We start from the raw sequence: 26,721 nt of genomic DNA, 5'->3' as shown, positions 1-26,721 counted from the left end.
CTCAGATACAATGGGATTTTGAAAAAGGAATAGCTGATTACACAGGTAATAGAACATGTGAGGTTGTTTTTGTGTTTATGTTGTACAGTATACATACATGCCAAGAGCCTCTGTAAAGTAGGTTCTAGTTGTTTTTTTTTTTTTTGTTTTTTTTTTTTTTTTTTTTTTTTTGACAGGCAGAGTGGACAGTGAGACAGAGAGAAAGGTCTTCCTTTTGCCGTTGGTTCACCCTCCAATGGCCGCCACGGCTGGCGCGCTGCAGCCGGCGCGCTGCGCTGATCCGATGGCAGGAGCCAGGTACTTCTCCTGGTCTCCCATGGGGTGCAGTGCCCAAGGACTTGGGCCATCCTCCACTGCACTCCCTGGCCACAGCAGAGAGCTGGCCTGGAAGAGGGGCAACCGGGACAGAATCCGGCGCCCCGACCGGGACTAGAACCGGTGTGCCGGCGCCGCAAGGTGGAGGATTAGCCTAGTGAGCCGCGGCGCTGACCGGTTCTAGTTGTTTCCTACTAACAAAATCTGACAGATTTGTTTATATATTTGTTTAAAAGTTAGCCCTGTACAATTCTGACCAAAGTTAATAGCAAGTGTACATGTCTCTCCTGGGTTTCTTTTTTCTTTTCTTTATTTGAAAGGCAGAGTTACAAAGAGGCAGAGGCAGAGAGACAGAGAAGTGTTCTATCTACTGGTTCACTCTCCAGATGGCCTGGATGGCTGGAGCTGGGCCATTCTGAAGCCAAGAGCCAGGAGCTTCTTCCAGGTTTCCTACATGGGACTTGGACCATCCTTGCTGGTTTCTCTGGAGCATTAGCAGGGAGCTGGATTGGAAGTGGAGCAGCCAGGGCACTGGTGCTGCCAGCTTAACCTGCTACACCACAGTGCCAACCCTGCTCCTGGGTGTCTTTAATAAGTCTCCTAACTGGTCCCCCTGCTTTTACCCTTGCTCTCCCTATAGCCTCTCTGCAACATGGCAGCCATAGTGATTCAGGTAAAACAGATTATGACACACTGCTCAGCCCTCTGTGGATCTCTATTTCATTCTAAGTAAAAAGCAAATTCCTTGCAGTCTCCCATAAACCCTACATAATCTTTTTTTTAAAGATTTATTTTTATTTTTTTATTTATTTAAGAGGTAGATTTACAGACAGTGAGAGGGAGAGACAGAGAGAAAGATCTTCCATCTGCTGGTTAACTCCCCAAATGGCTGCAACAGCCTGAGCTGAGCCCATCCAAAGCCAGGAGCTTCTTCCAGGTCTCCCAAGTTGGTGAGGGGCCCAACTGCTTGGGCCATCTTCTACTGCTTTCCCAGGCCATAGCAGAGAGCTGGGTCCGAAGAGGAGCAGCCAGGACTAGAACCAGTACCCATATGGGATGTGGGCCCCTACATAATCCTTACCCCCTGTCTCCACACACACCTCTTGTGACACCTTGTATTTGTACTTTTCTACCCCTTGCTGGCTCCTTCTAGTCTCACTGGCCCCTTAGCTGTTCCTAGGATAATCCAAGATCTTTGCCCTGTTCATTCCTTTGCCTGGAATACTCCTCCATAGTTACCAGCATGGCTGACTGACTCCCTCACTTCCTTCAGGTCTTTACCCAAATGCCATCTTCTAAACCCTCTCTGACTGCCCTTTTTAAAAATGCAACCTGCTTCAGCGTCCTAGAACCCCCTCTTATCCTGTTCTATTACTTTCCATATAATACTTATCACTTTCTAACGCTTAAGTTGTTAGCTGTTTCCTCCTGCCAGGTGGAAAGAAGGTGTTTTTACGATTGGTGTTTCTTTTCTTTTCTTTTCTTTTTTTTTTTTTAAGATTTATTTATTTGAAAGAGTTACACAGAGACTGAGAGGCAGAGTGAGAGAGAAAGAGTTCTTCCATCTGATGGTGCACTCCCCAGTTGGCCGCAACAGCCGGAGCTGCGCCGATCCAAAGCCAGGAGCTTCTTCCGGGGCTCCCACATGGGCACAGGGGCCCAAGGACTTGGGCCATCTTCTACTGCTTTCCCAGGCCATAGCAGAGAGCTGGATGGGAAATGGATCATCTGGGACTTGAACCGGCGCCCATATGGGATGCTGGCACTGCATGTTGCGGCTTTTCCCACTACACCACAGGGCCTGCCCCCAATTGGTGTTTCTGAAGTATATGGAACAATACCTAGCACATTTCAGGCACTTGGTAATTTGGTTAAATGAATGGATTTCATTTTAATGAATTAATGTCTCTTTCGAGGCAGTTGCAGTTGAATATCTTAGAATTGTGTAGAGAAGGTAAAGATTAGTCCAGATTTAAAAAGTCAGATTCCAATAATATTAACTATGGGAGTTAGTTTACAGTTGTTTTTCTTGTATATGTCACCTCAGCATATTTGTTTTGGGGCAACTGTTGTAGCACAGTGGGTTAACTGCCACCTGCGATTCAGGCATCTTATATGGGCACCCGGAAGAAGCTCCTGGCTCCTGGCTTCAACCTGGCCCAGCCTTGGCTGTTGCCCTCATATAGGGCGTGAACCAGTGAGTAGAAGATCTCTCTCTCTCTCTGTATCTCTCCCTCTCTGTAACTCTGACTTTCAAATAAATAAATCTTTAAAAAAAAGAAATATTTCTTTTATGATAAAGTACTTCAGTCCCTATCCTTAAAATATTGCAGGGAAGAGGTGTTTTTCTTGAATTGTAAGTTAGGAAAAAATTTGGTACACCTACCCAGTTTTTGTTTTTGTTTTTATTTTTTAAAAGATTTTCTTTCTTTTTTTTTAAAGATTTATTTGAAAGTCAAAGTTATACAGGGAGAGAGAGATCTTCATCCTCTGGTTTACTCCCCGGTTGGCCGGAGCTGCGCTGATTTGAAGCCAGGAGCCAGGAGCTTCTTCCAGGTCTCCCACATGGGTTCAGGGGCCCAAGGACTTGGGCCATCTTCTACTGCTCTCCCAGACCACAGCAGAGAGCTGGATCAGAAGTGGAGCAGCTGGGACTCGAACTGGTGCCCATATGGGATGCCGGCACTGGAGGCGTGGCTTTACCCGCTACACCACAGCGCTGGCTCCAAGATTTTATTTATTTCAAAGGCAGAGATAGATTGGGGTGGAGATGAGAGAGAGAATCTCCCATCTGCTGGTTCCTCTCCCAAAAGGCCCCAACAGCCAGCACTCGGCCAGGCTAAAGCTAGGAGTCAGAAGCTTCCTCCAGGTCTCCCATATGGGTGGCAGGACTTGGCCAAGGACTTGGGCCATCTTCGCTGCTTTTCCAGGTATATTAGCAAGGAGCTGGATCAGAAGTGGAGCAGCCAGGACTCAAACCAGTGCCCACATGGAATGTCAGTCCCCCCCTTTTTGTATTTTAAATTAATTTATTTCAAAGAGTTTATAGAGAGATAGGGAGAGACAGAGATATCTTCCTCCCGTTGGTTCATTCCCCAGATAGCCACAACAGCCAGGGCTGGGCCAGGCCAAAGCCAGGAGCCTCTTCTGGGTTTCCCAGGTAAATGCAGGGGCCCAAGCACTTGGTCCAGTCCTTCACTGCTTTTCCTGGGCCATCAGCTTGTTGCTGGATCATAAGTGGAGCAGGTAGACTTGAACTGGTGCCTATATGGGATACTGTTGTTGCAGGCAGCAGCTTTACCTGCCACACCAACGATACCAGCCCAGCACACCTACCCAATTCTCTTCTTCCTGAATGCTTAAAAAAGTATGAAGGAATTCATCCATGGCAGTCTTAGTGGAGGGGCAGTGAGAGGGATGCTAAGTCATGAAAGGCAGGGAATGAAGTTTTATCAGGAGGACGGGACCATTTAGACAGCCCACTTCTGAGAGATTTGTGTCAACAGCTTGAGATACCACTCTGAGCACTTTCAGAACCCTGTTTGTCTTGCACTAATTTGGGGGTGGCATTCTATTAAAGGAACTTGATATTCATTGAACAACAAACCACTTTATAGTTTTTGCATCTGGTTATGATAGAGATTTCTCAGTTTTGCAGAAGTTATATAGAAGTTTGAGATTTCCCATTCTTCTTTCCCATCTTGCACTCTTTGATTAGTACACTTGAAATTTTAAAATCAGAAGAAGAAAATAAGTTAATATAGCTCTGGTTTTGGAGTCAGATGGACTGAATTCTATTCTAGCTCTATATATAAAATGTGAAAAAGGGAAGAGATTTTATCAGATAATGCTTTGAGGAACTTTTTTCACAAATAAGACATTTTTAATGTTTTACATTATGACTTAATAAATTTCTTCAAGGTATGTTTTTTTGTTAAGACTTGTTCTATTCTAAGAAATGAAAAGTACTTCTCTCCTTTAAAAATCCAGTATATGGTACTTGTTTTTAAGCATTTAGAAGGTAGTATTAATGCTTCTGATACCTTATGAACATAAATTTATGTATTGAAGGTTTTTTAAAAAAAAGTTTAAATTTAACCAGTTAAAATTAACAGTTTACCATATTTCGTCAAAATTACCTCAAAATTATTTCACATAGTTTATTAAACAAATCATTTAACCTTTAAAAAGATCACCTTGATTGAAGTTTTATCCCTCCCATGAAGAAGTTCTGCCTTCTCTTTGAGATACAGATCAACTTGTTAATAAAGCCTTCTCTGGCCATTTTTTACTCTCCAGATTTGTCAGGAGTATTTTTTGTTTTTGTTTTAAAATCATATATTGGCTTGTTAATTAGCGATTAGTATCTTAATTTTTGTGGTTTTTTTTTTTTCAGATCACAATTTCCTCAATAATTAGAACAATATATTGGACTTTATTTTTTGTTTATTTATTTATTTATTTTTTTGACAGGCAGAGTGGATAGTGAGAGAGAGAGAGACAGAGAGAAAGGTCTTCCTTTTTGCCGTTGGTTCACCCTCCAATGGCCGCTATCGCTGGCGTGCTGACCCGAAAGCAGGAGTCAGATGCTTCTCCTGGTCTCCCCATGGGGTGCAGGGCCCAAGCACTTGGGCCATCCTCCACTGCACTCCCGGGCCACAGCAGAGAGCTGGCCTGGAAGAGGGGCAACCGGGACAGAATCTGGCGCCCCGACCGGGACTAGAACCCAGTGTGCCGGCGCCACTAGGTGGAGGATTAGCCTATTGAGCCACGGCGCCGGCCAATATATTGGACTTTAAAAAAAAAAATCTCTGGCATAGGATGGCATCTTAACATATTGTAGGCACCCAGTAAATATTTGATGATTGACTTAGAATTGCACTGTGGCGAGAGGAGAGAACTTCCACTTTGACCATGGCCTTGTCTAAAAATGATCAGAGTCAGTGAACTCAGGGGGCTTCCATAGCCTTGGCAGCTCATGACAAGAGCCTAGGGTGATTACTGAGGCCGTAAACAAGAGTGTCAATTTGTTAAGTCAACAACAGGAGTCACTGTGCACTTACTCCTCATGTAGGATCTCTGTCCTTAGTGTGCTGTACATTGAGATTTAATGCTATAACTAGTACTCAAACAGTATTTTACACTTTATGTTTCTGTGTGGGAGCAAACTGTTGAAATCTTTACTTAATGTATGCTAAACTGATCTTCTGTATATAAAGAGAATCGAAAATGAATCTTGATGTGAATGGAAGTGGAGAGGGAGTGGATAAGGGGAGGGTTGCGGGTTGGAGGGACGTTATTGGGGGGGGGGGAAGCCATTGTAATCCATATTCTGTACTTTGGAAATTTATATTTCCAATATTAAATATTAAATATTAAATATTAAAAAAAAAAAAAGAATTGCACTGTGGCTTAGCAGGTAAAGCCACCGCCTGCAGTGCTGGCATCCCATATGGCCACTGGTTCAAGTCCCGGCTGCTCCACTTCTGATCCAGCTCTCTGCTATGTCCTGGGAAAGCAGTAGAAGATGGCCCAAGTCCTCGGGTCCCTGCATCCTTGTGGGAAGACCCGGAGGAAGCTCCTGGCTCCTGGCTTTGGGTCAGTGCAGCTCTGGCTGTTGCAGCCATTTGGGGCAGCCAATTGGGGAGTGAACCAGTGGGTGAAAGACCTCTCTGTCTGCCTCTCCTTCTCTCTCTATGTAACTCTGACTTTCAATTAAATAAATAAATCTTAAAAACAAAATATTGTGCCTTCTCCTTCTGTCAGTATCATAATTGAGGCCCTCATTAGTTATCAAAACAATAACTTAATTGATGTCTTCTGTGCCCCATTCAGGTCATTCCGTGCTGCTAGATAAATTCTGTCCCAGATCGGATCTCTTGCTTCTTTATCATTAATGATTCTTCAGGACTAACAACTGTAGATCTGTCGTAGCATTCAAAATTATGGTCTAGATCTTCATGTTTTTGGCTCTAGGTAGTCTTGTACTTCCGTTTATACAACCCTTACTCCAGTCAAATTGAGCAAATTTCTGTATTCCATATATGCTGTTTCCCTGCTTCTGTTTTTGTTTATTTTATTCCCATTACCCAGATGCTTTTTTAATCATTGCCATTCTGGCTGATGTTTTAAGATATGAAATGTCATGAGTCTGAGAATTCTGATCTCCCCAAGGTAAGCTTTTCTTAATCTGAACTTCCCTAGCACTTTGTTTACCATTCCTAGGACACTTTAACCTTCCTATTCTAATTACTTGTGACAGTGTCACATTTCCTCTGCTAGAATCCAAGTCTGATTCATCTTTGGATAGCTGTGGCTATGCTTTTCACATAACCAGCACATTCTTGAGTGAATGTGAAGATCAGGCATTGCATTTTGCTATAAAACTGAAGCTTTATGGTTGCTTGATTCTAGCTAAAATGTTCCCAGAATTCTTTGCTTTAGTATTCCTTCAATCTTTTTTTTTTAAGATTTATTTATTTGAAAGGCAGAGTAACAGAGAGGAAGAAAGGATATCTTCCATTTGCTGGTTCATTCCCCAAAAAGCTGCAACAGCCAGGGCTAGGTCAGGTTGATGCCACTAAACTTCATCCAGGTATCCCACCTGGGTGGCAGGGACCTAAGCTCTTTGGACATTATCCACTGCCTCCTCAGGCCTATTAACAGTGAACTGGATTGGAAACAGAGCAGTCGGGATTCAAACATGCATTCCAGTATGGAATGCTGGCATCACAAGCAGTGGCTTAACCTGCTGTGCTACAACATTAATCTCCTGGGCCTAGCATTTTTAATTTATGAAGTACCTGAGCTTTGGGAAAGTTCATCTCATTCCTTTTTGTTTGTTTAAGTTTGATTTTTGTGTTCTGTGGAGTTCAGCTTGCCTAGTTGTCTTTTTATAGATAAGCAACAATTATTTGCTATTTATTTATGTGAACATTATTGCAGTTTTTTGCTTCTTAGTGCTGATCTCCTGTTTCTACTGTCCTTTAAGGCTGTTCACTGGTTTTAAAGCTTAGGCACCTTTAAGTGTAGGACAGTGTGTCAGAGTTTAATTCTAGAGCTAATTATAGGGTAACTTGAGAAGATATGGGCGGAGAGTTACTTGGCACATATGGTTTGAGAACTTGATTTTCTTAAAATATTTTAAATGTAATGCTTAGTGGAAACCTCTGTTGTAGAATTTAGATCTTTACAAATTTCAATGAGGTAGAATGGGATTTTTAAGGGCTTAATGTATTTTGGTTAGTTTCTTATAAGTAGGAAAATTATCACAGGATGGCTACTATACTTTCTCCATGACTTTTTCCTCATCTTGTGCCAATTACGTTGTCTTTTCTTTACTATGTCTCAGTCAAGGTAAATTCTGGAAATGAGGGGAGTGACAAGGATGATTGTAGCTACAATCGGAGAGAAATATTATATTTCTTATCTTATCTCAAGGTGTTTCTGAATATATATCTTCTCCTATTACCTTCAAGTTCAGAGTTTCAGAGTGATGTATTTCTGACCTGTATTCAAATAGGTTATTAACAAATAGGCCGTAAGTAGAGATTTGTTTAGTGGGTATAGAGTTTCATTTTCACAAGATGAAAATTCTTGAAGATGGATAGTGGTGATGGTTGCACAACCTTGTGAAAGTGGTTTTTTAAAAAAATTTTTTGAAGATTTATTTATTTGAAAGAGCTAGAGAGAAAGAGATCTTTCATCCGCTGGTCCACTCCCCAGATAACCACAATGGCCAGGGCTGAGCCAGGCTGGAGCCAGGCTGGAGCCAGGCTGAAGCCAGGAGCCAGGAGCCTCATCCAGGCCCCTCACGTGCGTGGCAGAGGCCCAAGCACTATGAAGATCCTCTGCTGCTTTTCCCAGGCCTTTAGCAGGGAACTGGATCAGAAGCAGAGCAGGGAGCTGGTGCTGTGGTATAGCAGGTAAAGCCACTGCCTGCAGTGCCAGCATCCTGTATGGGCGCTGGTTCAAGTCCCAGCTGGTCCACTTCCAATCCAGCTCTCTGCTATGACCTGGGAAAGCAGTAGAAGATGGCCCAAGTGCTTGGGTCTCCCTACACCCTCGTGGGAGACCTGGAAAAAACTCCTGACCTCCGGAGTCAGGAGAGGCTTCGGAGAGGCCCAGCTCTGCCCATTGCAGCCATTTAGGGAGTGAACCAGTGGATGGAAGATTCATTCTCTCTCTCTCTCTCTCTCTCTCTCTTCTTTTCTTTTCTTTTCTTATTTATTTATTTGAGAGGTAAAGTTACAGACAGTGAGAGGGAGAGACAGAGAGAAAGGTCTTTCTTCCGTTGGTTCACTCCCAAAATGGCTGCAACGGCCGGAGCTCTGCCAGTCCGAAGCCAGGAGCCAAGTGCTTCTTCCTGGTCTCCCATGCGGGTGCAGGGGCCCAAGCACTTGGGCCATTGTCTGCTTTCACAAGCCATAGCAGAGAGTTGGATTGGAAGAGGAACAGCTGGGACTAGAACCAGCGTCACACGCGGAGGATTAACAACCTATGCGCCACAGAGCCAGCCCCAACTCCCTCCCTCTCTCTCTGCCTCTGCCTTTCTGTAACTCTGCCTTTCAAATAAATAAATAAATAAATCTTTAATAAAAAAAAGAACAGCTGAGACTGGGATGCTGGTGTTGTAGGTGGCGGCTTTACCTGCACATTTTTGTTACCGATTTATTTGAAAAGCAGAGTGACGGCCGGCACCGCGGCTCACTAGGCTAATCCTCCGCCTTGCGGCACCGGCACACCGGGTTCTAGTCCCGGTCGGGGCGCCAGATTCTGTCCCGGTTGCCCCTCTTCCAGGCCAGCTCTCTGCTGTGGCCAGGGAGTACAGTGGAGGATGGTCCAAGTGCTTGGGCCCTGCACCCCATGGGAGACCAGGAGAAGTACCTGGCTCCTGCCATCGGATCAGCGCAGTGCGGCTGCCATTGGAGGGTGAACCAACGGCAAAGGAAGACCTTTCTCTCTGTCTCACTGTCCACTCTGCCTGTCAAAAAAAAAAAAAAAAAAAAGAAAGAAAGAAAGAAAGAAAAGCAGAGTGACAGGGAAAGACCTCTCTCTCCCGCTGCCTCTGCCTCTCTGTTGCTCTTTCAAATAAATAAATAAATCTTAGAGAGAGAAAGAGAGAAAGATCTTCAGTCCACTGGATCATTCCCCAAATGGCAGCAATAACCAGGACTGGGCCAGGCCAAAGCCAGGAACTTCATCTACGTCTCCTTTGTGAGTAGCAGGGGCCATTTTCTGCTGTTTTCCCAGGCATATTAGCAGAGAGTTGGAAAGGAAGAGGAAAAGACAGGACTCAAACCAGCGCCCATATGGAACGCCAGCAACATAGTTGGCAGCTTAGACCCTCTGTGCTACAATGCTGGTCCCTGAATGTGTTTTATGTCACTGAGCTATACATGTGAAAATGGTTAAGGTGGTAAATTTTATTATGCGTATTTTAAAACATTAAAAATAGAAAGCAATAGGCTATAACAGTTTTGTCCAGAAGTTGACTCCTTGCCAGTAAGTTATAATATTGAGTAAACAAAACTTATGTTTAATGCTCAGAATTCAAGTGTCAATAGTGATATAAATGAAAGTGTGAAGTGGTGACACAAATTGTCAAGAGTAGAAATGTGAAGGATTTGAGGAAGAGATTGCTATCTAAGATTGAAAAGTTGGCCGGCGCCGCGGCTCACTAGGCTAATCCTCCGCCTAGCGGCGCCGGCACACTGGGTTCTAGTCCCGGTTGGGGCGCCGGATTCTGTCCCGGTTGCCCCTCTTCCAGGCCAGCTCTCTGCTGTGGCCAGGGAGTGCAGTGGAGGATGGCCCAAGTGCTTGGGCCCTGCACCCCATGGGAGACCAGGAAAAGCACCTGGCTCCTGGCTCCTGCCATCGGATCAGCGCGGTGCGCCGGCCACAGTGGCCATTGGAGGGTGAACCAACGGCAAAGGAAGACCTTTCTCTCTGTCTCTCTCTCTCTCACTGTCCACTCTGCCTGTCAAAAAATAAAAAAAAGAAAAAGAAAAAAAAAGAAAAGTGAAGTGATAGGAAGAAATAAATATTAAAACTTCTTGGGAAATCTGTGCGACATACTGAATTCTATATTCATTTTGGCTTTTTTTAATTTTCAGAGTTTTTTATTTTGACGAAGAATACTTTAAGTTAAATTTTATATGAATGCGTATACCTGTCTTTTAATTAAATAGCCAACCTGAAGTATGCTCCCAGGGGCCAAGTAAGTAATTATCTTCTTAATCCAGAGAGCCTACAGTAAGGTAACTAAGGGATGTGACTGTGGGAATGGAGAAAGCAACCTTCCAAATACGTTTCTAAAATTATTAAGGCCGGCGCCGCGGCTCACTAGGCTAATCCTCCGCCTTGCGGCACCGGCACACCGGGTTCTAGTCCCGGTCGGGGCGCCGGATTCTGTCCCGGTTGCCCCTCTTCCAGGCCAGCTCTCTGTTATGGCCAGGGAGTGCAGTGGAGGATGGCCCAAGTGCTTGGGCCCTGCATCCCATGGGAGACCAGGAAAAGCACCTGGCTCCTGGCTCCTGCCATCGGATCAGCGCGGTGCGCTGGCCGCAGCACGCTGGCCGCGGCGGCCATTGGAGGGTGAACCAACGGCAAAGGAAGACCTTTCTGTCTGTCTCTCTCTCTCACTGTCCACTCTGCCTCTCAAAAAAAATAAATAAATAAATAAAATTATTAAAATGTTCTGAATACTCCTGAAGTTGAATGACTTTGAGAAAAGTGAGGCTTTTATAATTGACTCAACTAGTTAAAATTACATGTAAATTTGTAAAATAATTTAAACTTTTATATTTGTGAAAGAAAAAATAAGTAGCTTACCATGAACTCTAGGTGGCAAGGCCTTAAGGATGAAAACAGGGCACTTGATCCCTAGTTTTCTTCTGTCAGCGAATGTGTTTTAGGCACCAAAGGGAAAGGAGAAATGAGTCCCTGATCCATAAGGAGCTGACATTTCAGTTAAGCAGACAAGGCATATATACAAATATATATATATATACACACATATATATATATATATTTATAAAACAATTCGTGTGAAACAGTATATAATCAAGAATTGTCATAGACTTGAAATTGGAACATCAATTTGATTGGACAGTGAATCAAAAATTGACTTCTGAAGCCTTCATATGAAATATTACATGAAACTTCAGTGTGAAAAATGAATTAAAAAAAGAACAGAGCCACCTTAATTAAGCTATGAGTGAGGGAGCTTAGAGTCAAAAGAATAATCCATAGGTGGAAGGTATAAATTGAGTCCAGAAAGTTGTGTTCAGGTATTTTAAAAAGTTCATGGAAGATATGCATCTTTTAATTGTATTTTCCTCATTTTGAAGTTCCTTCATGCATCATTAGGTGCTGAATAGAATATGGTATTTTTATGCAATTGAATATTGGACAGCAATGAGAAAGAATTTGAACTTTTGCCATTATATAACCAACATGAATTTCATAAGCAGTGCTGAAAAGCACCAGTGTATTAGGGTTGTGTCAGTTTGGGGCTGTATAAACATTGTACACCGCCTGAATTTATCATGGCTATGTATCCAGGAGTAGAATTACAGCATATTGGAGGATGTGTGTATTTAGTTTTTGTTTTTATTTTATTACAGAGACTCATCAAAAATAAGAGTTGATAATTGTTTAAATACCCATATTCCTACCACCTGGATTCTGCAGTCAGCATTTTACTATTTTCACTTTAGTACTCCTCAGTCTGTATTTTTGTTTTTATTTTTTCTCCTACTTTATTGAGATACAATGGGCAAATGTATACAAACACACACACACACACACACACACTAAATGCAGGGTGATGGCTTGATATTTATTACCAAAATCAAGCTAGTTAACAAATCCGTCATTTCACATACATACCTTTTGTTTTGTGGTAAGAACATTTAAGATCTACTTTGGGGGCTGACATTGTAGTGTAGCCAGTTAAGCTGCTGCCTGCTACCTGCTGTGCCAGCATCCCATGTGGGTGCTGATTCGAATCCCCTCTGCCCTACTTCTCATCCAACTCCCTGATAATGTGCCTGGGAAAGCAGCAGCAGATGGCCCAAATGCTTCAGCCTTTATACCCACATGGGAGACCTGGATGAAGCTTTTACTGTCACCATGTTGTTAATAGATGTCCAGAGTTGTCCATCTGTTTTACTTTAGACATTCTGTTAGATGTGTTAAGTATTTTATTCTGGTATTATTTATTTTTAATTTTTATATTTAAAGATTAACTTATTAGAGTTACAGAGAGGTAGAAACAGAGAGAGAGATCATCTGTCTGCTGCTTCACTCCCCAGATGGCTTCAATGGCCAGCACTGGACCAGGCTGAAGTCAGGAGTTTCGTCCAGATCTCCCATCTGTGTGGGAAGGGCCCAGGCACTTGGGCCATCTTGCACTGCTTTTCCCAGAACATTAGCAGGGAGCTGGATCAAAAGTGCAGCAGCTGGGCCACAAACCAGTTCCCGTATGGGAGGCTGGGAGACAGCTTTACCTGTTAACTGTATACCACCATCCCCTTTTAGTGGTTTTAATTTGCATTTCTCCAATGAGTGCATTGATTGAGAACATTTTTGTATGCTTGTTGGCCTTTTATATATTGTCTTTATGAAGTCCTGCCCGATTAAAAAATGTTTTTGGAGGGAGGCAGTGAGACAGACAGACAGATCTTCCATCTCCTTGTTCATTCCCCAAATGCCCACGACAGCAAAGACTGGGCCAGGCTGAAACCAGGAATCAGGAACTCAGTACAGATCTCCTGTGGGGGTGTCAGGGACCCAAGCACTTGGGCCATCACCTGATGCCTCCCAGGGTACACATTAGCAGGAAGCCTGAGTTGGAAGCAGAGTTGAGATTGAATCCAGGCACCTCAATATGGAATATAAATGTCCTAAGCAGCATCTTAAGTACTGAGCCAAACACCTGCCCCTGTTCATCCATATAAAGTACACGATTTAGTGGTTTTTAGTATCTTCATGGAGTTGTACAACTATTACCAATCAATTTTAGAATCTTTTTAGCACCTCAGAAGAAATCCTATAGGCTTTACCACTCCCCATTTTACCCACCTTACCCAGTAGAGTGAATCCAGCAGAGGAAGAAGATAACTGGGATGAAGTACTCTATACAGTGATAGCTGAAGTGTTGAGACTCCTTTATAATGATATGGATCTTCTAAAAATGTCTCTAATCATACAATGGTGGGTTTCATATGGCACAAAAATGTTTCACTACATTGATAGGAATACTCATATGTATGACATGTTTTGTCAGTTGAGAATCAGTGCCCCCTCCCCCAACCACACCCTTTGTCATCAAAATTCTGAAGTTAGCAAATTGTTTTGTTGCCATGTCTGCTTTCCTTTCTTTGGTTGGTGATTTCCCTTTTGCTCTAGGTGATTCAAGACTCTGTCTAACCTTTCTCCAATTAAGTGATGGTATTTATCATTAATTTTGATGCCTTAGTACCAGTCAATAACAGCTTTATTTCAGTATAATATGGATGTGTTTTATTTAGTATTACCACTCTAGGTGTTTGTATATTTAACTTTAAGACCATTTCCCCTTCTTGCCCCCTGCAATAGCTGAGGGGCTTGTTCAGAAAAATCACTATTTTAATGGGATATGTGTCTCATACTCTGTGGCTTTCATATGAGACCAGAAGCTGTCAGGTCTTTTCTTTGTCCTATCAGTTAACTGTTCTAAGACCTTAAGTCAGTGGTTCTCAACCAGGGTGAATTTTATCTCTGGGAGACATTTGACACTGTCTTAAGATATTTTAGTCAACCTGTGGTGGAGAAGAGTGTGCTAGTGGCAGCTAGTAGAGAAAGGAATATTACTGAACATCTCCTCATGCACAGGTAGCCCCTTACAACATAGAAATATCTGATCTAAAATGTTAGTAGTGCCTAGGTTGAGAAAACCTTTACCAAGCAAACCCTTTGCCATTCTGACTGACCTCAGGTTTTCAATTAAGTTCCTGTTTCTTCAGCTGAATATGGGGATGACTGTTGGCAAAGATTAGTATATGAAGACATTTAGTATCTGGTACACAGTAGTAGATACTCTGCTGTTTTTTCATATGTCCTATAATGTACTCCTTTCTTTCGATCATCATGATTTTGTTGAGATTCTCCTGTCCTATGTCTTGATCTATTATCGCTCTAAATCACTTACATGTTATAGAAATTCCTGCACTTCAATATCTGAAATACATCTCCTAGACTGCTTCTTAAAGTTTTCTCTTTTTTTTTAAAAGGTTTTATTTATTTGAAAGATAGTTTGACAGAGAGAGAGAGGGAGAGAGATCTTCCATCTGCTGGTTCACTCCCCAGATGACCACAATGGCCAGGCTGGAGCCAGGAGCTGGGAACTTCTTCTAGGTCTCCCATGTGGGTGCAGGGGCCCAAGCACTTGGGCCATATTCTGTTGCTTTCCTAGGCACAGAAGCAGAGAGCTGGATTGGAAGTGGAGCAGCAGGACTCACACCAAAGCCCATATGGGATGCCGGCCGGCATCACAAGTAGCAGTTTTACCTGCTGTGCCACAACTCTGGCCCCTCTTAAAAGCTTTTGATTTTTGATTATGAAAATTATTATCATAATATTGCTGGAACAAAATGTTATTTAAATACATTATTTTCTGTTTTCAGTGAATTAAAAATTGGTAAGGAAGGTAGGCCAAACCTTAAGTGTGTCAGTGATTTACTGTTTTCTTTGATCAGAACCAGTAAACTCTACATGAAAGATTAATAGATTGTTGAAATTTTCATCATCTACCACTAATTGCAGGTTGGTGTTAGGTATGAATTATAAGTTTTGGTAGTTGGCTGAGGCTTATTAGTGACCTTTTTTGCATGCATTTTCCAGCATATAGATTGTACACAAGTTATGTTTGTGCTTAAGCATCTTAATTTTGTGATATTTTAAGTTATTTTTCAAAATTTATTTTCTACCAGTTGTTCATTGCTGATATTTAGAAGCACATTTGATTTGTGTGTGTTCTTGTAACCTGCAGCCTTACTGAATTTATTCTAGGAGGTTTTGGTTGAAGTCCTTGAGACTTTTTAAATAGAGACATGACTAGTAGCCTGTTTTATTTTTCACAGATTTATTTACTTTTTGCAAGAGTTACTTATTTGAAAGAGAGAGACATTTTTCATCTACTGGTTCCCTCCCCAAATGTCTGCAACTGCTGGGGCTGGGCCAGGCCAAACCTGGGATCCTAGCACTCCATCTGGATTTCTCATGTGGGTGTATAGGCCCAAGTAGTTGGGCTATGTTCTGCTGTAGTGCAATAGCCGGGAGCTGACTAGGAAGTGGAGCAGCCAGGACTCAGAGCTGGTGATCATGTGGGATGCCAGCATCACAGGTGGCAGCTCAACATGCTGCACCCAAACACCAGCATCTAGTTGCCTATTTTTAATCATATTTTGGGGTACATTTTTGTAAAACACTAAAATCCAATTTTGAGTGTTTAATTTTGTGACTGATCTTCAACTAAGTCCTTTTTCAAGCTTTCATAGCTCTTTTCATTCTCACTCCTTCCCCCAGAAGTAACTGAAACACTGACTTCTGAGCATATCTTCATCTCATTTGATTAATTCAAAATTATTGGAAAAATAAGTTTATTGTGGAGGTAGTAGAATTGTGCATCCAGAGTCTTTTGAATTCTTTAGAACAATTTGTGTTAATGAGTGAAATCATTCTGTTTCATTCTTCCATCTGTTTTTAAAAATATTTTCTCAGGTAGTTCATTTATTAGTGTGTCTGTGGTTGTTTCTTTTAAAAATTTGAATATTAAAACCAGATAATCAGGCTATGAGGAAATCATCATAATTCATTTGTGAATAAACTATGTGGAGTTTAGATAATGTAAGCATTTTGAAGTTTGGCACAAATTTGCTCAAGTGAATAAAATAAATTTTAGCAGGAAATTCACATGTGAGAGTTGAGGAAGAAAGACCTTTTAAAATACTAACACAAAGGGCAGGCATTTGGCTTAGCAGTAAAGATGACTGTATCCCATATAGGTTTATATTGGTAGAGAGCTGGATTCAGGAGCCAGAACCAGAGTCAGGAATCCAACCCAGGTTTTCCATTGTAGGACTCAGGTGTTTTAATTGCTAGGATAAACATTAGTTCCGAAATCTAGGGTCTTAAGCTCAATATAGTCTTTAAATTGAGGAGTGTTAGGATTGAAGTCTACAGATAGTTAGAACTCCATCCAGTATAATGTATTTCTTTAATAATCTTATATATTATATTTTATTCATTCAAAAATACTATCTGAGAAGGGATACCTAGCTTTTATCAGACTGCCAAAGGTTTCCTTGGCACAAAAAAGCTTAAGATAAGAACCTGAGAAGCAGTCTCTGAGTTTTAGGTCATGAAACCCATATTGGTGCCAGAAACCACAAAGCCTGTGGGAGTTTGAGCCACAGAGTGGTGATAGGTATATGGTATAGGAATTCACTTGAATTTCGTGTTGCTCTGCTGTTAGGTATGTCATCAGAGTGCCTTAAGATTAATTGGGAAGTGCAGCACTGTGGTGTAGCAGGTAAAGCCACTGCCTGCTGTGCTGGCATCCCATGTAGGCACTGGTTCGAATCTGGCTGCTCCACTTCTGATACAGCTCTCCACTATAGCCTGGGAAAGCAGTAGAAGATGGCCCAAGTCCTTGGGCCCCTGTACCCAGGTGGGAGACCCAGAAGAAGCTCCTGGCTTTGGATCAGCACAGCTCCAGCCATTGTGGCCATCTGGGGGGTAAACCAGCAGATGGAACATCTTGATCTTGATCTCTTTCTTCTCTTTCTCTGCCTCTGCCTCTCTGTAGGCAGAGGTTACTCTATGAATACATCTTTAAATACATAGGTTACTCTATGAATATATACTTCAAAAAGAAAAAAGATTAAATAGCAGGGCCGGCACTATGGCATATTAGGTTCAGCATCTGCCTGTGGCACCAGCATCCCATATAGGCACTGGTTCGAACTCCGGCTGCCCTACTTCCAGTCCAGCTCCCTGCTGATGGCCTGGAAAAGCAGTAGAAGATGTAAGAGGCCATGTGGGAGACCTGGAACAAGCTCCTGGTGCCTGGCTTTGAATTGGTTCAGTCCCAGCCTTTGAGGCCATTTGAGGAGTGAACCAGCGAATGGAAAACCCTTCTCTCTGTCTCTCCCTCTCTCTATAACTTTGCCTCTCAAGTAAATAAATAAATCTTTTAAAAAAAGTTTAAGTAGCATGAAATGGGGCCATTTTTAAAAAGTGACATTCTGAAATTTATTGAGAAAATTAACTCAAAGGACAATTTCTTAGTGATGGCTGAAAAAATTTTGTTACAAGGAAAACAGCTGCAGCATCTCAAAAATTGCTAAGACTGTTGTGGACTTTCAGACTTTTTTGGCAACTCAAATTTTTACATTATTTATCTATTCATAAAAATGGAAACACATGTATATAAAGTGGAAACAAGTTTCAAAAAAGCATTATTGAACTTTACTGTATATGAAATGTTCTTTTTTTTCTTTTCCTAAAGACTTATTTATTTGAAAGGCAGTATTACAGAGAGGAGGGAGGGAGAGGTTTTTATCCATTGGTTTACTCCCCAAATGGCAGCAGTGTCCAGGGCTGTGCCAGGCTGAAGCCAGGTGCCTTGAACTCCATCTAGGTCTCCCATGTGGGTAGCGGGGGCCCAAGCACTCAAGCCATCTTCCACTGCCTTCCTGCATTAACAGAGAGCTGGATCAGAAGTGGAGAAGTGGAGACTCCAACCAGTGCTCAAATGGGGTGCTGCCATCACATGCAGCAGCTTAATTCACCTTGCTACAATGCCACCAGACCCAAAGTATTTTATTTTCTAAGAAGTGTTAAGTGACCCTCCAAAACTAATTTCATAACCCATAATATAATAGGTCATAACTTTCAGCTTAAAAAACAATATTCCAAGTTACAGAGTCAAAAAGGTAAGATTTTAAAAGAAAAATATCTTTTATGTCTAAATCTCAAAGGAGATCTGGAATCCAAACTAGCTTTCATAAGAGCGTTTTAATGAAGTTTGTATGCTAGGAATTGCTGTTAACATGGCTGTGCCAGAGCTTTAACATTTATTTATTTATTTTTTAAAGAAACTTTGGGGGCTGGTACTTTGGTATAACAGGTAAAGCACCACCTGCAGCGCTGGCTTCCCATATGGGCTCTGGTTCTCCCACATTGGTGCAGGGGCCCAAAGACTTCGGCCATTGTCCACTGTCTAGCAGGGAACTAGATCAGAAGTAGAGCAGGCCGGCGCCGCAGCTCACTAGGCTAATCCTCCGCCTGCAGGGCAGACACCCCAGGTTCTAGTCCTGGTTGGGGCGCTGGATTCTGTCCCGGTTGTTCCTCTTCCAGTCCAGCTCTCTGCTGTGGCCCGGGAGTGCAGTGGAGGATGGCCCAAGTGCTTGGGCCCTGCACCCACATGGGAGACCAGGAAGAAGCACCCAGCTCCTGGCTTCAGATAGGCACAGCACACCGGCCATTTCGGGGGTGAACCAACAGAAGGAAGACCTTTCTCTCTCTCTCTCTCTCTCTCTCTCTCTCTCTCTCTAACTCTGCCTGTCAAAATGAAGAAGTAGAGCAGCCCAAGGGTGTGGGGGTGCAGCAGCGCCATGGCTCACTTGGTTAATCCTCCGCCTCTGGCCCAGCATCCCATATGGGTGCCGGGTTCTAGTCCCAGTTGCTCCTCTTCCAGTCCAGCTCTCTGCTGTGGCCCAGGAGTGTAGGATGGCCCAAGTCCCTGGGCTCCTGCACCCACATGGGAGACCAGGAAGAAGCACCTGGCTCCTGGCTTCAAATAAGTGCAATGCCGGCCATGGCAGACATTTGGGGAGTGAACCAACGGAAGGAAGACCTTTCTCTCCATCTCTCTCTCTCTCTTACTATGTATAACTCTACCTGTCAAAGCAGCTTAACCTGCTACACCACAGAGCTGCACCCTCAAAATTTTTTCTGCCTTAATATTTAATTTACTTTTTTGAGATAACACATTTCAAATTTACATTATAGTCAAAGGCTTACTGACTGTTCTAAATAAAGAGTTCAACAAATAAAAAGTAAAGAGACCAGAGTCCAACAGGAAAATAGGCAAGGTCCATAAACAATAATCAAATGAAAATATGTTAAACTCAAAGTAAATTTCAAGGTAGTCACAAAATCATGGAAACTACAGTATATAATTTCTTTCAATTTGTTTGACAAAGTTTTAAAACAAAGTTTGACAAAGCACTGTATTTGCAAAAACTTATACACATGGGAATTCTTTTTTATTCCCTTTAATTTCAGCTTCTACATATAAAGGAGAGCATGTGATATTTATCTTTTTGTGTCTGGCTTCTTCCACTCAATGTCTCTTAAGGATTTTGACCTTTATCCTAATGCAGTGGAAAGCTAGCCACAGAAGGATTCTAGGAGAGGTTGGGAAGGATGTGATTAGGTGAATTAGATTTGCATTTTAAAAAGATCTCTTGGTGAGTGTGTGATTATACAAATTAAATTAGTATTTTTTTTTAAGATTTTTATTTGAGAGATAGAGTTACAGAGAGAGAAAAAGGTCTTCCATATGCTGGTTCACTCCTCAGATGGCACAATGGCTGGAGCTGGGCATATCCGAAGCCAGAGCTTCTTCCAGGTCTCCCACGTGGGTACAGGGATCCAAGGGTTTGTGCCATCTTCCACTGCTTTCCCAGGCCGTAAGCAGAGAGCTGAATTGGAAGAGGAGCAACTGGGACTCCAACTGGCACCCATAAGGGATACTGGCTCAGCAGGCGGAGGATTAACCTACTACGACATAGCGCTGGCCCCTTAAGTTTGTATTTTTTTCTATTTATTTTTTAAAGATTTATTTTATTTATTTGAAAGAGTTACAGAGAGAGGTAGAGACAGAGAGGTCTTCCACCTGCTGGTTCACTCCCCAGATGGCTGCAACAGCCGGAGCTGCGCCAATCTGAAGCCAGGAGCCAGGAGCTTCTTCCGGGTCTTCCATGTGGGAACAGGGGCCCAAGTCTTATGCTTTCCCAGGCCATAGCAGAGAGGTAGATCAGAAGAGGAGCAGCGCCCATATGGGATGCTGGTGCTTCAGGCCAGGGCTTTAACCCACTGCACCACAGCACCAGCCTCAAGTTTGTATTTTTTAAAAGATTTATTTGTCTCTTTAAAGCCAAACATCCTACATCTTTTTATTTACTTTCCAGTTGACCACCAATAGCCAGGTCTGGGCAATTCTGAATCCAGAACCTCTGATGTGGTGGCAGGGACCCAGGTACTTGTGCCATCTTGTACTGCCTTCCTAGGGGCATTAGCAGGAAGTTGAATTGGAAGCTGAGTAACAGATTCAACACTTCTGTGTGGGATGCCTGTGCTGGAATGACTTAACTCACTGTACCACAAAACCAGCCATAGATTTGCATTTTTAAAAGATCTTTCAGAAAACAAATCTCAAGAAACCAGTAGGTGTTACGGGAAGGAAGCCATAGCATTAGCAGAGGTGAGAGATTACTAACTAGGGTGTTGGCAGCAGAGAGTTATGGATAAATGCTGTTGCTATTTAAGAGACAAACAGTGGAACTTAGTAATGGATTTAGAAGATTTGAACATAGAAACTTGAAGATTGGTTGGTGAGAAGATTGGTGGTGAAGAGGTATAGAAATGGTGAAATAAGGGAAGTTAAAAGGGAATTTGTTTTTAACGAGAAAGATTGATCATATTTATAAGCTGATGGGAAGGATCCAGTAAAAAGAAAAGGTAGAATAGAGAGGGCAGCAAATATATAGGATTAGGTTTCAGAGAAGGAAACTAATTCAAAATAGAAATAATAGGATTGGCCTACATAAAAGAAGGCAAAGTCCTTATTAAGTAATACATTCTTGTGATCACATTTGTAAGTGTACAGATGAAACATTTATTGTCTTCCACCCACTCAGTTCCACATCCCTTGGGCGACTGATGTTAATGGGTCCTTCAAGAGATTTTACATACATGCAAATGTATATAAAATACAAAGATCATCCCCCATTCCTTTATACAAAAAATAACCTACTATACATCTAATTCTGCAATTTTTTTCTACTTATTGTACTTTGAAGATGTTCCCTATCTGTGTATAAAAAGCTTTGTTCTTCTCTAAGACTGTGCAGCGTTTGTTGCATGTACCATTATTTAACCAATTTGTTTGATGGATATTTAGTTTTTACCATTGTTTGCCAGCTCCTCTGTTTTAACATGATAAAAAAAAACTATACATATGCTCAGAGCTGTAGGTTTGACTCTTAAGAAGTTAAGGCTGGAGCCGTGACTTACTTGGTTAATCCTCTGCCTGCGGCACCGGCATCCCATATGGGCGCCGGGTTCTAGTCCCGGTTGCTCCTCTTCCAGTCCAGCTCTCTGCTATGGCCCGGGAAGGCAGTGGAAGACGGCTCAAGTGCTTGGGCCCCTGCACCCGCATGGGAGACCAGGAGAAGCACCTGGCTCCTGGCTTCGGATTGGCGTAGCTCCGGCTGTAGCAACCATTTGGTGAGTGAACTAACAGAAGGAAGACCTTTCTCTGTCTGTCTGTCTGTCTGTCTCTCTCTCTCTCTCTCTATCTGTCAAATAAAAAAAAAAAAAAGGCCGGCACCGCGGCTCACTAGGCTAATCCTCCGCCTGCGGCACTGGCACACCGGCTTCTAGTCCAGGTTGGGGCGCCAGATACTGTCCTGGTTGCCCCCTCTTCCAGGCCAGCTCTCTGCTATGGCCCAGGAGTGCAGTGGAGGATGGCCCAAGTCCTTGGGCACTGCACCCGCATGGGAGACCAGGAGAAGCACCTGGCTCCTGGCTTCGGATCAGCGTGGTGTGCCGGCCGCAGTGTGGCGGCCATTGGAGGGTGAACCAACTGAAAAGGAAGACCTTTCTGTCTCTCTCTCATTGTCCACTCTGCCTGTCCAAAAAAAAAAAAAAAAGTGCCGCAGGTTAAAGCCCCAGCCTACAGTACTGGCATCTGGCTGCTCCGCTTCCAATACAGCTCCCTTTTTTTTATTAAAAGATTTATTTATTTATTTGAATAAATAAATACATGAGAGAGGAGAGGCAGGGGGAGAGGGGTTGTCTTCCATCTGTTGGTTCACTCCTCAATTGGCCACAACAACCAGAGCTGCGCCAATCCGAAGCCAGGAGCTTCTTCTGGGTCTCCCATGCGGGTACAGGAGCCCAAGGACTTTGGCCATCTTCTACTGGTTTCCCAGGCCATAACAGAGAGCTGGATTGGAAGTAGAGCAGCCAGGTCTCAAACCAGCGCCCATATGGGATGCTGGTGCTTCAGGCCAGGGTGTTAAACCTGCTGTGGCACAGCGTCGGCCCCAATACAGCTCCCTTTTAATGCTCCTAGGAAAGCAGGGGAAGATGGCCCAAGTCCTTGGGCCCCTGCACCCATGTGGGAGACCTGAAAGAAGTTCCTGGCTCCTGGCTTCAGATTGGCTCAGCTCCAGCAATTGCAACCATTTGGGGAATGAACCAGCAGATGGAAGTCCTCTCTTTGTCCCTACCTCTCTCTGTTATTCTTTCAAATAAATAAAATAAATCTAAAAAATTAAAAAAAAAATGTTAAGGGTCCCAAATAATGAGTTCAGAGAGCTGGGGTGTGGAGACTTACTTGGTCAGACAGGGAGGAATTCTTTCTTTCACCTAGGAAAATAAAGCCTTTTCAATAGACCAAGAAGAAGAAAGGAGCCATTGAACCAAAAAATTGGGGTTAATGGTCAGAAGAGTTCTTGAAACAGCATGCTTTTTGTCATTTAAAAGTCAGTTGGAAGTCACCTTTTGATAGAGTAGAAATATCTCTACATTTGGTAGCCTCAAATCACACTGTATTTAAGGTTAAAAGGAAAAAGGAAAGTTAAATGGATCTGGTTCATCTATAGGGCCAAAACTATGTAAACATCATAAGAAAACATTACTGCCTACTTTCCAAGGCATTACAGATTTCTCCCATTGTTTTTCAACCAGAGAAAAATTTAATCCAAAGTAGAAAAGTTGAAGCCTGAGTTTATAAATTTGCAGAGTAATATAAGACATTTTTAAGTTTATAATGTTTTCAACTTTGAGTATGTGATGTAACTAGCACTGTTAGGTACTGTGTGCCAAGTGTAAGATCAAGCAGGAAATAATACAGAGTCCAAGACAAGAAGATGTTAGAGGAGGCTTGAGGTGGGAGAACTGATTTTTGGATAAAGTTGTTGGAGGAGTTTCATGAGAGACTGGGCATATCAAAAATCAGACTTCCTTATCCTCTTGAATTTAATCAGCATCAAAACGCGAGGATTCCTTTTCAGTTACCCAAGTTCAAATCAGTATTTCTTTATATTAAAAGGCCAGACTTTTAAGAACATGTGATGTCCCTTTACATTATAACTCTTGGAAATTTGACAGAACAGATGTGACAGAATCACAGCTATTTTGTAATATCAGACTGAGCCAGATTTTCATTACTTCTGGTATACAGTTTATCATTGGATTTTTTTTATTTGACAGAGTTAGACAGTGAGAGAGAGAGAGAGAGAGAGAGAGAGAGAAAGAGAAAGGTCTTCCTTCTGTTGGTTCACTCCCCAAATGGCCGCCACGGCCGAAGCTACACCGATACGAAGCCAGGTGCCAGGTGCTTCTTCCTGGTCTCCCATGCGAGTGTAGGTGCCCAAGCACTTGGGCCATCCTCCTCTGCCTTCCCGGGCCACAGCAGAGAGCTGGACTGGAAGAGGAGCAACCAGGACTAGAACCGGCCCCCATCATTGGATTTTTTTTTTTTTTTAAGAATTTACTTCTTTATTTGAGAGACAGAGCAACAGAGAGAGACAGAGACAGAGAGAAAGGTCTTCCATCCGCTGGTTCACTCCCTAAATGGCCACAACAGCCAGAGTTGAGCCAATCTGGAGCCGGGAGCCTCCTCCATGTCCCCTATGCGGATGTAGGCAGGGACCCAAGCACCTGGCCCATCCTCCACTGCCCTCCCAGGCCATAAGCAGAGAATTAGATTCGAAGAGGAGCAGCTGAGACACGAACCTGTGCCCTTGTGGGATGCCAGTGCCACAGGCAGAGGGCCAGTCTACTATGCCATAGCACTAACCCCTATCATTGGGTTTTAATGTTAGAATGAGCATGATTTGTTTACTTCAGAAAGATTATGAAATTTCTTAAATATCTGTGCTTTGATTTTGTCTAATATGATAAGGTGTAAAAAACAAAGCTGACTTGCATTGATTTGCATACATTTGAATCCCCAGTTACTATTGAAACCAAACATTTTTTTAGCTGATAGTAGTTCCCTAAGTGCAAGGAACTCTCTAAACAATGATAGAGTAATTCAATATGGTTTTTTGAATTTATTTTTTGTTTATTTGAAAGGCAGAGCAATAGAGAGAGGAATATACAGAGAGGGAGTCAGGGGAAGGAAGATTGTCCATCCTCTGATTCACTCTACAAATGGCCAGGCCAAATCCAGGAATCAGGAACTCTCTCCAGGTTTCCCAGATGGGCAGCAGGGGCCCAAGCAATTGGGCCATCTTCCACTGCTTTCCCAGGCACTGTAGTAGGGAGCTGTGTTGGAAGCGGAGCCCCCGGGTCTCCAACCAGCACTCTGATTTGGGATGCTAGTGTCACAGGCAGTGACTTAGCCTGCTGTGCCACAATACCAGCCCCTCACTGTGTTTTTTAAATGGGGCTAATGCATTTCCAATTTTGTATGAATCTGAAATACATTATGTAAGTAAAGGAAGGGTCAATGAAGGAAGCCAGGCACAAAAGATCAATTCCATTTATTTTAGAGTGAAAACAGAAAGATGTGTGAATATATTGAAATACCACTAATTGCTCACTTTGTAATGATTTAAAAAAAATTTTTTTTTAAAGATTTACCTGTTTATTTGAAAGGCAGAGAGAGAGAGAGAGATCTTCCATTCTCTGGTTCGTTTCCCAAATGGCTCAACGGCTGGGACTGGGCCAGGCTGAAGCCAGGAGCCTGAAACTCCATCCAGGTCTCCCATGTGGGTGGCAGGGGCCCAAGCATGTGGGCCATCTGCTGCTGCTTTCCTGGGTGCATTAGCAGGCAGCTGGTTTGGAAGTGGAACAGCTGGGACTTGAACTGGTACTCATATGGGATGCCAGTGTCACAGTCAGTGGCTTAACCTGCTGTGCCTCAATGCCAGCCCCATGAGCCACCTACCTTTCAAAGCAATGTAAGACTCAGCTATAGGGGCCAGCACTGTGGCACAGCTAATTGAAGCCCCAGCCTGCAGTGCTGGCCCCTGCACCTGTGTGGGAGATCCGGAAGAAGCTCCTGGCTCCTGGCTTCGGATCAGCTTAGCTCCGGCCATTACGGTCATTTTGGGGAGTGAACCAGCGGATGGAAGACCTATCTCTTTGGCTCTACTTCTCTCTGTAACTCTGTCTTCAAATAAATTAAATCTTAAAAAAAGTAGATAAAGCTAAAATTAAAACTAAAGACTCGGCTATAATGGGTGGAAGCTCTAGCGCATGCGCACTCTTTTTCTCTGTCACTGTCCTCTTCAAATAAATAAATCTTAAAAATACCTATATTAAGTCATTTTGTCAGCAGAGTTAACCTTTAAGTCCCAAGTTTTCATTTCTGTGAATATTTCAACAACATAATATTTGAAAATTACCGGAACTATCATATTTACAGCTTAAATTAAATCTTTATAGGTGTCCTATATATAGAATGCTGGGACAGAGGCTGGTGCTGTGGCACAGTGGCTTAAGCTGTGGCCTACAGTGCCAGTATCCCATATGGTGCCGGTTCAGGTCCCAGCTACTCCACTTCCAATCCAGCTCTCTGCTAAAGGCCTGGGAAAGCTGCAGAAGATGGCCCAAGTTCCTAGGCCCCTGCACTCACATGGGAGACCCGAAAGAAGCTCTTGGCTCCTGGCTTCAACCTGACACAGCCCCGGCCATTGTTGCCATTTGAGGAGTCAACCAGCGGATGGAAAATCTCTCTGTCTCTCCTCTCTCTCTAACTCTTCCTTTCAAATAAGTAAATAAAACTTGAAGAAGAAAAAAAAAAAAAAGAATAGGGATGATGATGTAACAACTAAATAAAAAAAGTGATGGGTCATAATAGGTTAAATATCTATATCATGTATATATATATATATATATATAGTGATTTGATTTTTTTCATTTTCTGTTCAGCTTACAAATTGGGTATTCTAATGATAACTTCAACTTGATGACACCAACTTTGTAAACCTACTTTATTACAAAATTAGTAATTGTATATTAAATAACATTAAATAGAAATAAAAATAGGGCCAATATTGTAGTGTAATGGGTTAAGCCATTGCCCGAGATATGTGCATCCCACGTGGATGTCAG

General features: G+C 42.7%; 1 protein-coding gene and 1 long non-coding RNA gene across 3 annotated transcripts in view; one reads left to right on the top strand and one right to left on the bottom strand.

The window, feature by feature from the left end:
* RNF11 (ring finger protein 11) overlaps positions 1-26,721 on the top strand; it is a 48,545-nt gene that overhangs the window by 2,809 nt on the left and 19,015 nt on the right. The gene's annotated exons all lie outside the window — the stretch shown is intronic.
* On the bottom strand, positions 292-13,586 carry LOC138850655 (uncharacterized). Of its 2 annotated transcripts, XR_011390721.1 has the most exons (3): positions 13,407-13,586; positions 11,149-11,210; positions 292-4,037 (listed from the first exon to the last, which is right to left on the bottom strand). It is a non-coding gene; the product is annotated as an uncharacterized lncRNA (long non-coding RNA). The 2 variants fall into 2 exon arrangements; XR_011390720.1 differs by having other exon boundaries at positions 11,149-13,586.

This window comes from Oryctolagus cuniculus, chromosome 7, assembly GCF_964237555.1.
Source record: "Oryctolagus cuniculus chromosome 7, mOryCun1.1, whole genome shotgun sequence".
Lineage (NCBI taxonomy): Eukaryota > Metazoa > Chordata > Mammalia > Lagomorpha > Leporidae > Oryctolagus > Oryctolagus cuniculus.
The sequence above is the reverse complement of the archived record's forward strand: the minus strand, read 5'-3'. Positions and strand labels throughout refer to the sequence as shown.